This window comes from Phacochoerus africanus, chromosome X (genome assembly GCF_016906955.1).
Source record: "Phacochoerus africanus isolate WHEZ1 chromosome X, ROS_Pafr_v1, whole genome shotgun sequence".
Lineage (NCBI taxonomy): Eukaryota > Metazoa > Chordata > Mammalia > Artiodactyla > Suidae > Phacochoerus > Phacochoerus africanus.
The window spans coordinates 1170763-1180023 of NC_062560.1; the positions used below are offsets into that span (position 1 = coordinate 1170763).

General features: G+C 48.6%; 1 long non-coding RNA gene across 1 annotated transcript; it reads left to right on the forward strand.

Moving 5' to 3' along the window:
- Positions 1-1406: 1406 nt before the first annotated feature.
- LOC125118357 (uncharacterized) lies at positions 1407-4107 on the forward strand. Its single transcript, XR_007132819.1, has 3 exons — positions 1407-1790; positions 2750-2989; positions 3567-4107. It is a non-coding gene; the product is annotated as an uncharacterized LOC125118357 (long non-coding RNA).
- The last annotated feature ends 5154 nt before the right edge of the window (positions 4108-9261 follow it).

Genomic DNA, 9261 nt, shown 5'->3' on the forward strand with positions numbered 1-9261 from the left:
TATGTTTTTGGAGAAATGTCTGCTCGGTCTTGGCCCGTTTTTTGATTGGGTTGTTTGGGATATTGAGCTGCAGGAGCTATTGGTCTATTTTGGAGGTTAATCCCATGTCTCGTTGTTCACAACTCTTTCTCCCAAACCATAGGTTGTCTTTTTGTTTTGTTGACGGTTTCCTTCGCTATGCAAAAGCCTGTCCGTTTGATTGGGGCCCATTGGTTTGTTTACTTTTATTACCTTGGGAGACTGACCTAAGAAACACGTGGTATGATTTACATCAGAAAATGTTTGTGCTGGGATCTCAGAGATATATGGCACTGTGTCTTTAACCCATTTTGCATTTATTTTGTGCATGGTGTGAGGGCGTGTTCTAGTTTCATTGATTTATGTGCAGCTGTCCAGGTTTCCAGCCCTGGTTGGAAAGACACTTTTACGTTCTTGCCTCCTTTGTGGAAGATTAAGGGGCCATAGGTGTGTGCGTTTATTTCTGGGCTGTTGTTTAAAGATACAGCAAGACAGCATTAGAAGTGAAGGAGCTCAGTGTGTGTGTGGGGGGGGACAGAACCACATCCCCAAAGACGTCACATCCTGATCCCTGTGTGGGGGACAGAGCCCTGTCCCCAAGGACGTCCACCACCCTGACCCCCAGACCTTGCGACTCTGTGACGTCCCACGGCAGAGGGGACTTGCAGCTGTGGCCACGTGAAGGACCTTGGCTGGGGAGATGGCCGGGATTTTCCAGGTGGTCAGCGTCATCACAGAGGTTCCCATAAGAGGCAGAGGACCATTTGATCGCGAGATGCTGGGCTTTAGGCTCTGGGGATGGAGAGGGACCGCACGCTCAGGACTTGCTGCCGCCTCCAGAAGCTGGGCGAGGCCACAGACAGATTCTCCGCTGGAGCTGCTCCAGAGGAACCAGCTCTGCAGGCAGCCTGACTTGAGGCTTTGGCCTTTAAAACACTAAGACAGCACATCTTCCTCCTTTGAAGCTGCCCGGTCCATGGTACTTCTTTAGAGGGACCACGAGAGGCTGCGGGATCCAGGGCTGCGAGGGAGCGGACACTGCAGGGAAGGTAACTCCTTGGGAAGCTCTGATGACCGGACAGATGAGCAGAAGCTGAAAGCTCAGGGAGAAAGATCTACTTTTCCACGAACTGATTTTCACGAGCGTCCCTAGGAGCCTGCGAACAATGTGAGGGCAGGACTTAAGGCTCTTTGGGTCCCCTTCCAAAGGGGAGCATGCCCAACCGGTCTACCTGGCTGGAGCCCCATGAGAAGCTGCCTGCTGGGGGCGCTGCAGTGTCAGAGGTCAGGTTGCACCCCCACCTCCCCATGCCCCAACATCCAGCACCCCGGTCCTGGAACACGTGTGTGGACTCAGATGCCCCGAGGCTGAATCTGCAGAACAGAGTTTGGAGCTGGCTAGCAGGGACCATCTGAGTCCGAAGGTTCTGGAACCCACCTGCCTGCCCTCCAGAGCAGCCCAAAGCTGAACTGCTTCCTGCTGCTCTGCAGAGCAGGGGTTTGCCTTCATCTCCGTAGGTACAGACGATGCTGGCAGCTCCCCTTCTCCTCTCATCCCCCTGGACATCCTCTGTGGTCACCTGCAGGTCTCCTCCAGCCAGCCGGCTGGCTCGCAGTAAGAACCGCCAGGGCACTTGCGAATGTCCAGGCAGCGGCCTCGCCTTGCCAGGGGACTTCAGACGCCAGCCTCCAGCACCAGGAGGGATAAATGCCTCTTGTTGAAGCCGCCCCGTCTGGGGTATCTGCTTTTGGCAGCTGAGCGGACTCATACTGTGAGTTATAGCAACTGGTATCTATTGATCTGGTCGTCCATCTACCCCAGTGTGTGTGTGTGTGTACATATACCAAGCGCCTCTAGAATGTCCGTGTGTAAGTGGGGACAGCCGAGCATATGTAATATACACACATCCAACAGTGCTGAGACGCCTAGAAACATATGCATCTGAACTTGGGAACTGTTGGTTGTATTTTCAACTCAGAAAAATGAAAGGCCATAAATCTGTAGTTTTTGAACTTGGGTAAAGAGAAGGCAGGAGAGTGGTTTTTGGATTCTAGAGAACTCACTGTGTGCACAGGGGTGTCCGTGTGAGGGTGTGGTCTTGTATGTTATGTATCTGTGTGAGTCTTTGTGCATGTGTGTGTGTATCTATTTCTGCGTGTCTGCATGTCTGCCCATGTTGTATGTTTTGTGTATGCATGTGTCTACAAGTGTGTCTTTGCTTATGTGAGCGTGTGCGTACAGGTGTGTGTGTGTCATCTCTGTACATGTCTGTGTCTGCATGTGTGCATCTGCGCAGCGGGCATGTGCACCCAGGGTGGGAGGTTGCCTGCAAAGTCGTCAGTGACAGAGGTGGGAAGCAGACAGCCATCGCGCATCTGCTCCGAAAGTTAATCCCAACTGTAGTCACTGTCACCGAGAAGGCGAGGTCCTTCCAGCTCCTATGACCTGACGTCCCAGGAGCAGAGCAGACGGCTTCACGGGGAAGTCTTAGCGCTGTGAGCACTGCGGCCATTCTGCTGCGGTCATTTGATGGAAGAGAGTGATTTCTCTCGGGGAATCTCTAAAAACTCTCAAAGCCGCTGCCACGTCGGAACCAACCACCGGTTTCCCAGTGAGACCTGGTAGACAGCTGACACTTAAAAGCCAGCCCAGCCCGGTCCTGTGCAACTCAAGGACATATGAGTTAATGGCAAAATAATGAACCTGTCCAATGTCATCCTTCTATTCTAGGGTCTAGACTCACAGTCTGTAACCTCTGGGAGGAGGTCCAGGAATGGAACCATCCGAGATGGATTCTCTGATATTTTCTGGGAGGAATCAAGGGACTCCAATGCTGGAAGCAAGGCCCCTGGAGGACCTCAGGGTGGTGCTGACAGCCCTTTGTTACTCAGGGACTCACCGGTGTCCGCCCAAGCAGTTCCCCCTTTCCGTCGGCCTCAGGGAACTGCTCAGGAGATCTTCTCATGAGAGGTATGGGGACTCTCTTGGTTAAGGATCTGGCCTCTGTCGTGAGCTGTGGTGTAGGTCACAGAAGGGGCTTGGACCCCACATGGCTGTGGCTGTAGTGTAGACTGGCAGCGGCAGCTCCGATTCGACCCCTATAGTCTGGGAACTTCCATATGCTGCAGTCACGGCCCTAAAAAGAAAAAAAAGCTTTGATCCCAGATCATAGGCGGGGGATGACCCCAGAGGGGGAACAAAAAAACCCAGTGTGGTTATGCCGGCTCTGGGGGTCCAGCTAACTGAGCGATGGTGGATTCATAAATTCTAGACCAGGAAGAGACTGGAATTAACAGAATCGCCAGCACCCAGGGCTACGTGACGGACGGATTCGTCAGGACTGTTCTGGGCCCAGAGTGAAGGGTCAGCAGGGGGCTGGCCCCGGAGGATGTAAGGTCTCCTTAGCCCTGGGCTGGGTTTCTCGAGGGGAGCAGACGTCTCATCAGCAGATGGGGAGTCGGGTAGCTACCGAGACCGTTACCTGGACCCCAGGCTGCAGGGACATCGGTACCTAAAACAATCGGAACCTGTTTCTCTTTTCCCCGAGGAATCCCGGCTGCTCCGCAGACAGCTGCCAGCGTTCAGACCCTGAGGCTGCCTCCGGCTCCACAAGTGGGGATGTGCCCAGGCAGGTCTCAGGACGGAGCCTCGAGCAGCAGGAGAGGCCGTGTGGATGGAGCCCCTGGGGACGGAGAGGAGGAGGAAGGTGAGTGTCCATGTGAGCAGCTCCCGTCTCTCTCCATACTTCATACCATCCCACGCAGGAGTCCTCATAGCATCCATTTCACACAAACGGTGTTGGAGATCCTGTGGTGATGATGTCTGATGTTCATGCTCCCCCTTGGAGGTGGACTGGGTGGAGCAGAGGTGTCATCTGATTCACCGTACAGGACAGCGTCCAGCCTTCATGCCGGGACGTCCTCCAGGGACGCTGTCTGGAGTCACAGGCTTCAGGAAGGTAGGTGCTTCGTCTGTAACGTCTTTAGCCTGAAAGGAAGCAGCCTTTAAGGAAATCTGGAATCTAAACATGAGCCTTTGCACAGAAGAGAAAGAAACTTGTGGACTTGGAGAACAGACTTGTGGTTGCAGAGGGGGAGGGAGTGGGGTGGACGGGGAGTCTGGGGTTAACAGATGCAAACTATTGCCTTTGGAATAGAAAAGCAATGAGATCCTGCTGTACAGCACAGGGAACCATGTCCAGTCACTTGGGATAGACCACGATGGAGGATAATGTGAGAAAAAGAAATTATATATGGATGATTGAGTCACTTTGCTGTACAGTAGAAATGGACAGAATACTATAAATCTACTATGATAGAAAAAATAAAAATACTGAATTTAACAATTGAAAAAATAGTCATGTCTGCACTATCCTGTAGTATAGGCACATGTCTATATTTGGGTTTATCTTATTAACAACTGTTATAAAGTGTCAATATGAAAATATATACCATTTATGAGACAATATATTGTAAATTATGGTACATATGTAACATGTAGCATATGCAATTTTGAACTTGTAATGCATATAGTATATATTGTATGTTGTAAATTGTATATGCACATTAGAGTATATTAATTGCATAATTATATATTACATATTAATATATAATATGTAACATATAACAAATATATAACGGTATATATAACATGCAATATATAATATAAAGTCTACTATGTACGTGAAATATCCAATGTCATACACAATATACAAGTTACTGTATATACTGTTAAAATCAAACACTCACGAATCCGGTGTATGTAAACAAATGACCACATAACGCACCCTGTTGTAGACACTAGCATAGTTACAGTATATGACAAACTGCTATGTATTCACGTTACATAATCTCTATTCATTCTGCACAATCTGTTACTCAGTCTACAGATTCTGCCTCACATCCTAATATTCCGTCTGCACAATCTCTCTCCTGTTGTCCACACATTCCTTCTGCGTCATCTCTATTATACACGCATCCTGGGTGTCCTCACTCTGCATGATTCTGTACTCATCTCTGTTACCTATTCATTCTGCATCATCTGTCACATACTCAGCACGTTCTGCGTCATCCCAGTTACACATTCGCTCTGCACGATCTCGACTCTATACTGCACATAACCTCATGGTTATTCTACACAGTCATCGTACATAGTATCACATCCTCATTGCACATGCTACAGACATAATTATTTAGCGTGTGTCTACCTTGCTTCTGGGATTGAAAGCGTCAGGGGAGGCGTGGACCCCTTTCCCGAACTGCGTGCTGAGAACTGCGTGACCGCGGGGAGGACCAGGCAGGCCTGTTCTTACTGCCTAGTTCCCACCGGGGCTGAGGGTGCCCCGGGCCCCTGTCCCCTCTGAGGTGGACAGGGAACTCGCCCTCCACCTGCCCCATGTCCCCGCCCCGGGGCTCTGGGCACAGAAGCGCCCCATCGCCCCGCTCCTCACACGGCAGAGCCCCCGCCCCCTGCACGTCCCCTCTCCACGCGGGTCGTCGCCCACGTCCCACCCCTGCCGCTGGTCCCCAGCCTCGAAAGGGCCGTTTCTCCTCCAACCACCCCACCTCTCCCGCGATGTCCGCGGCTCCGTAGCCTCTTGACTTGCCTGTGAAAAGGTAATTTTTAAGAAACAAGCTCCCTCTGCCTCTCGATCCGGTTCCTCCCCCAACCCTGAATGACGCTGCTCCCCGGGGTCTGATCCTGGCGTTCTCCCAGATGCTCTTGACTGAGCCAGTGGATTCTGCAATCCGTCACCTTTATGGAAGATCCAAAATCTGTAGCTGCCCCCAAAGGGGAGTCAGTCAGATACAGAAAGACGAATACTGTAGGACATGACTCAGGTGTGGGATCTAAAAAAAAATGCAACACATTCGTGAACACAACACAGAGGCAGCAGACTCGCAGAGAACAGACAGAGGTTTCCAGGGCTAGAGGGCACCGGTAAGCGGGGGGAGGGGATTAAGACATACACAGAAGTCTGCAACAAATAAATAAGCCACGAGGATATATTGCAGAATTCAAAGAAGATCCTTCAAAGAAGATCCATGCATCCCTGTGTTCCCTGCAGCACTGTTCACAACAGTCAGGACAGGGGAACAACCTAAATGTCCATCGACAGAGGAATGGATTAAAAAGATGTGGTCCACAGATAGTGGAATACCATTCAGACATAAAAAGAAGGAAATCATGCCATTTGCAGCAACATGGGGAGACCCAGAAATTCCCATCCTAAGTGAAGTCAGACAGAGGAAGACAAATACCATATGAGATCACTTATATGTGGAATCCAAATTATACAACAAACAATAAAAAAAAAGCATCAGACTAACATACAGAGAACAAAGTAGTGGTTTCCAGGGGGGAGAGGGAAGGAGTAAGATGGGGGAGGGGAGGAAGCGGTACAAACAACTACGCATAAAATAAGCTACAAAGACTGTATGATATATTGTATAATGTAATTCTAAAAGGTACATGCGCCCCTAAGTTTATAGCAGTGCCGTTTACAACAACCAAGACGTGGCAGCAACCTAGATGTCCATGACAGAGGAACGGCTTAAGAAGATGCAGTACATATATACAGTGGAATATTACTCAGCCATCAAAAAGAATGAACCAATGCCATTTGCAGCAACATGGATGGACCTAGAGATTCTCCTACCAAGTAAAGTCAGACAGAGAAAGACAAGTAGCCTATGAGATCATGAATATGTAGAATCTAAATTTTACAACAGACTAGTGCATATAATGAAAAAGCAGCAGCAGACATACAGAGGACAAACCAGTGGTGACCGGGGGGAGGGGATGAAGAGTACAAACTATTGGGTATAAAATAAGCTACAAGGATAGATGGTACAGCACAGGGAACGGAGTCAGTATTTTACCGTCACTATAAATGGAATTTAACCTTTAAAAATTATGAACCACGTTATTAGACACCTGCAACTTATAGGCTATTGTACGGCAGCTATAACTCAATAAGGACCTTTTTTAGTCTGTAGCTCCATCCATTAATCCTCTTTTCCGAACTTGCTGTGTCCCTGAGAAAGTTCCCCTCTCCACTCAAAACACCACACCTACGGGGTCACCTGAAATTCGGCCTCTGGGAAGGTTATTTCTGTGCATGATGTGGGGGGGGGGTCTCCCCTTTGTCCCACCTTAACACTAGCAATGCTGTCACATGGGCTTGTGACACATTTCCAGGGGGTTACCCAGATCTTCAGGAAATTTCGGTTTCTCTGTTTTATTTTTTATTTTTATGGTTGCACCTGCAGCATAGGGAGGTTCCCAGGCTGGGGGCTGAATTGGAGCTACAGCTGCCGGCCGACCTCACAGCCCCAGCAATGCCAGATTTGAGCCAAATCTGCAACCTACACCATAGCTCACGGTAACACCAGATGCTTAACCTACTCAGTGGGACCAGGGAGCGAATCCCCATTCTCATGGCTACCAGTCAGTTTCTGAACCTGCTGAGCCACAACAGGAACTCCCAGGAAACTCCAATTTCAAGCATAGATTCTTCTTCTTTTCCCAGGGTGCTTTTTTTTTTTTTTTTAAAAAAAAGGACAGTGAATACTAAAATAGTTAATGTAAATATCTCAAAGTGAGTTATATTTTAAGAAAAATAGGGAAATCTAATGAAAAAGGAAAACTACTTTCTCAAAGTGGGCTATGGAGAAGTTCCCTGGTGGCACAGTGGGTTAAGGCTCTGGTATTGTCATTGCAGCAGATCAGGTCACTGCTATGGCGTGGGTTCGATCCCTGGCCCTGAGAACTCCCATTTGCCATGAGCACAGCTCCCCCAAAAAGAAAAAACTGGGATATTAAATCAGTAAGCAGAACAGTGGTGGCCAGGGCTGTAGGAAGAAAATGAGCAACAGAGGAGCAGAAGCAGCTGGAACTGCACACGACTCAGTCCAGGGGCTGGTCCTACAACTGAGCATGTGGACCAAAACTTGCCACCCCCCACGTCCACCTAAAAGGGCGGCTTCTCCTGGGAATAATGGGGTCTTAGTAAACTCGAAAACCAAAGGCGCCTAATCCTTTCATCCCTTTCATCCTTTAGCAAAACTAAATCAAGGGACTAAGGATGAGTGAAGATAAAAGTGAAAGCGTCGGGAGTTCCTGGGCTACAGGTCAAATCGGAGCTGCACCTGCCAGCTACACCACAGCCACACCGGATCTGAGCCACATCTGCCAACTACACTGCCACTTGCCACAATGCTGGACCCTTCACCCACTGAGCAAGGCCAGGGATCAAACCCGCATCCTCATAGATGCTAGTCAGAATCTTAACCGACTGAGCCACAGTGGGAACTGCTACGGAAATCTTCGTAACAGATAGATTGCAGTGAACGAGGGAGCATCAGTATTGGGGCCTTAACTGCGACCAGCGCACATGCTCATGATGTCATATGTGGGAAATGGGTGTGGGACCTGTGGGTTTCTCTGTCTTATCCTCATAACCTTTCTGTCAACCTGAAACGATTCTGACTTTTTAAAAACTCATGGTTTACCAAAATCTCTTTCACTCCTGGATATATATCTGAATAAAACAAAATATTCAGTTGAAAAAGACAGATGCATCTCAGTGGTCACAGCAGCACTATTCACAACAGCCAAGACCTGGAAACAACCTAAATATCCATTGACAGAGGAATGGATCAAGAAGATGTGGTCCATATGCACAATGGAATATTACTCTGCCATAAAAAAGAAAAAAACAAGGGCATTCACAACAACACAGATGGACCTAGAGATTCTCATACTAAGTGAAATTAGGCAGTGAAAGACAGGACTTCCTTGGGGGCACAGCAGGTTCAGGGTCCTGCACTGTCACTGCAGCAGCTCAGGTCACTGCTGTGGCAGGATTTTGATCCCTGGCCTGGAAACGTCCATAGGCCATAGGCATGGCCAAAATTAAAAAAAAAAAAAAAAAAGGAAAAGAGACAAATGCCACATGACAGCTCTTATATGTGGAATCTAAAATAGGACACAAATGAACTTATTCACAAGACAGAAACAGACTCAGAGAACAGACTGGTGGTTGTCAAAGCAGAAAGGGCAGGAGAGGGATGAATGAGGAGTTTGGGACTCGCAGATATAAACCACGATAGAGAAAGCGGATAAACGACAAGGACCGACTAATAGCACGGGGAACTCTACTCGATATGTTGTAATAACTTATAGGGGAAAAGCAGCTGAAAAGATGTGTGCATATGTATAAATCAATTTACTGCATATAG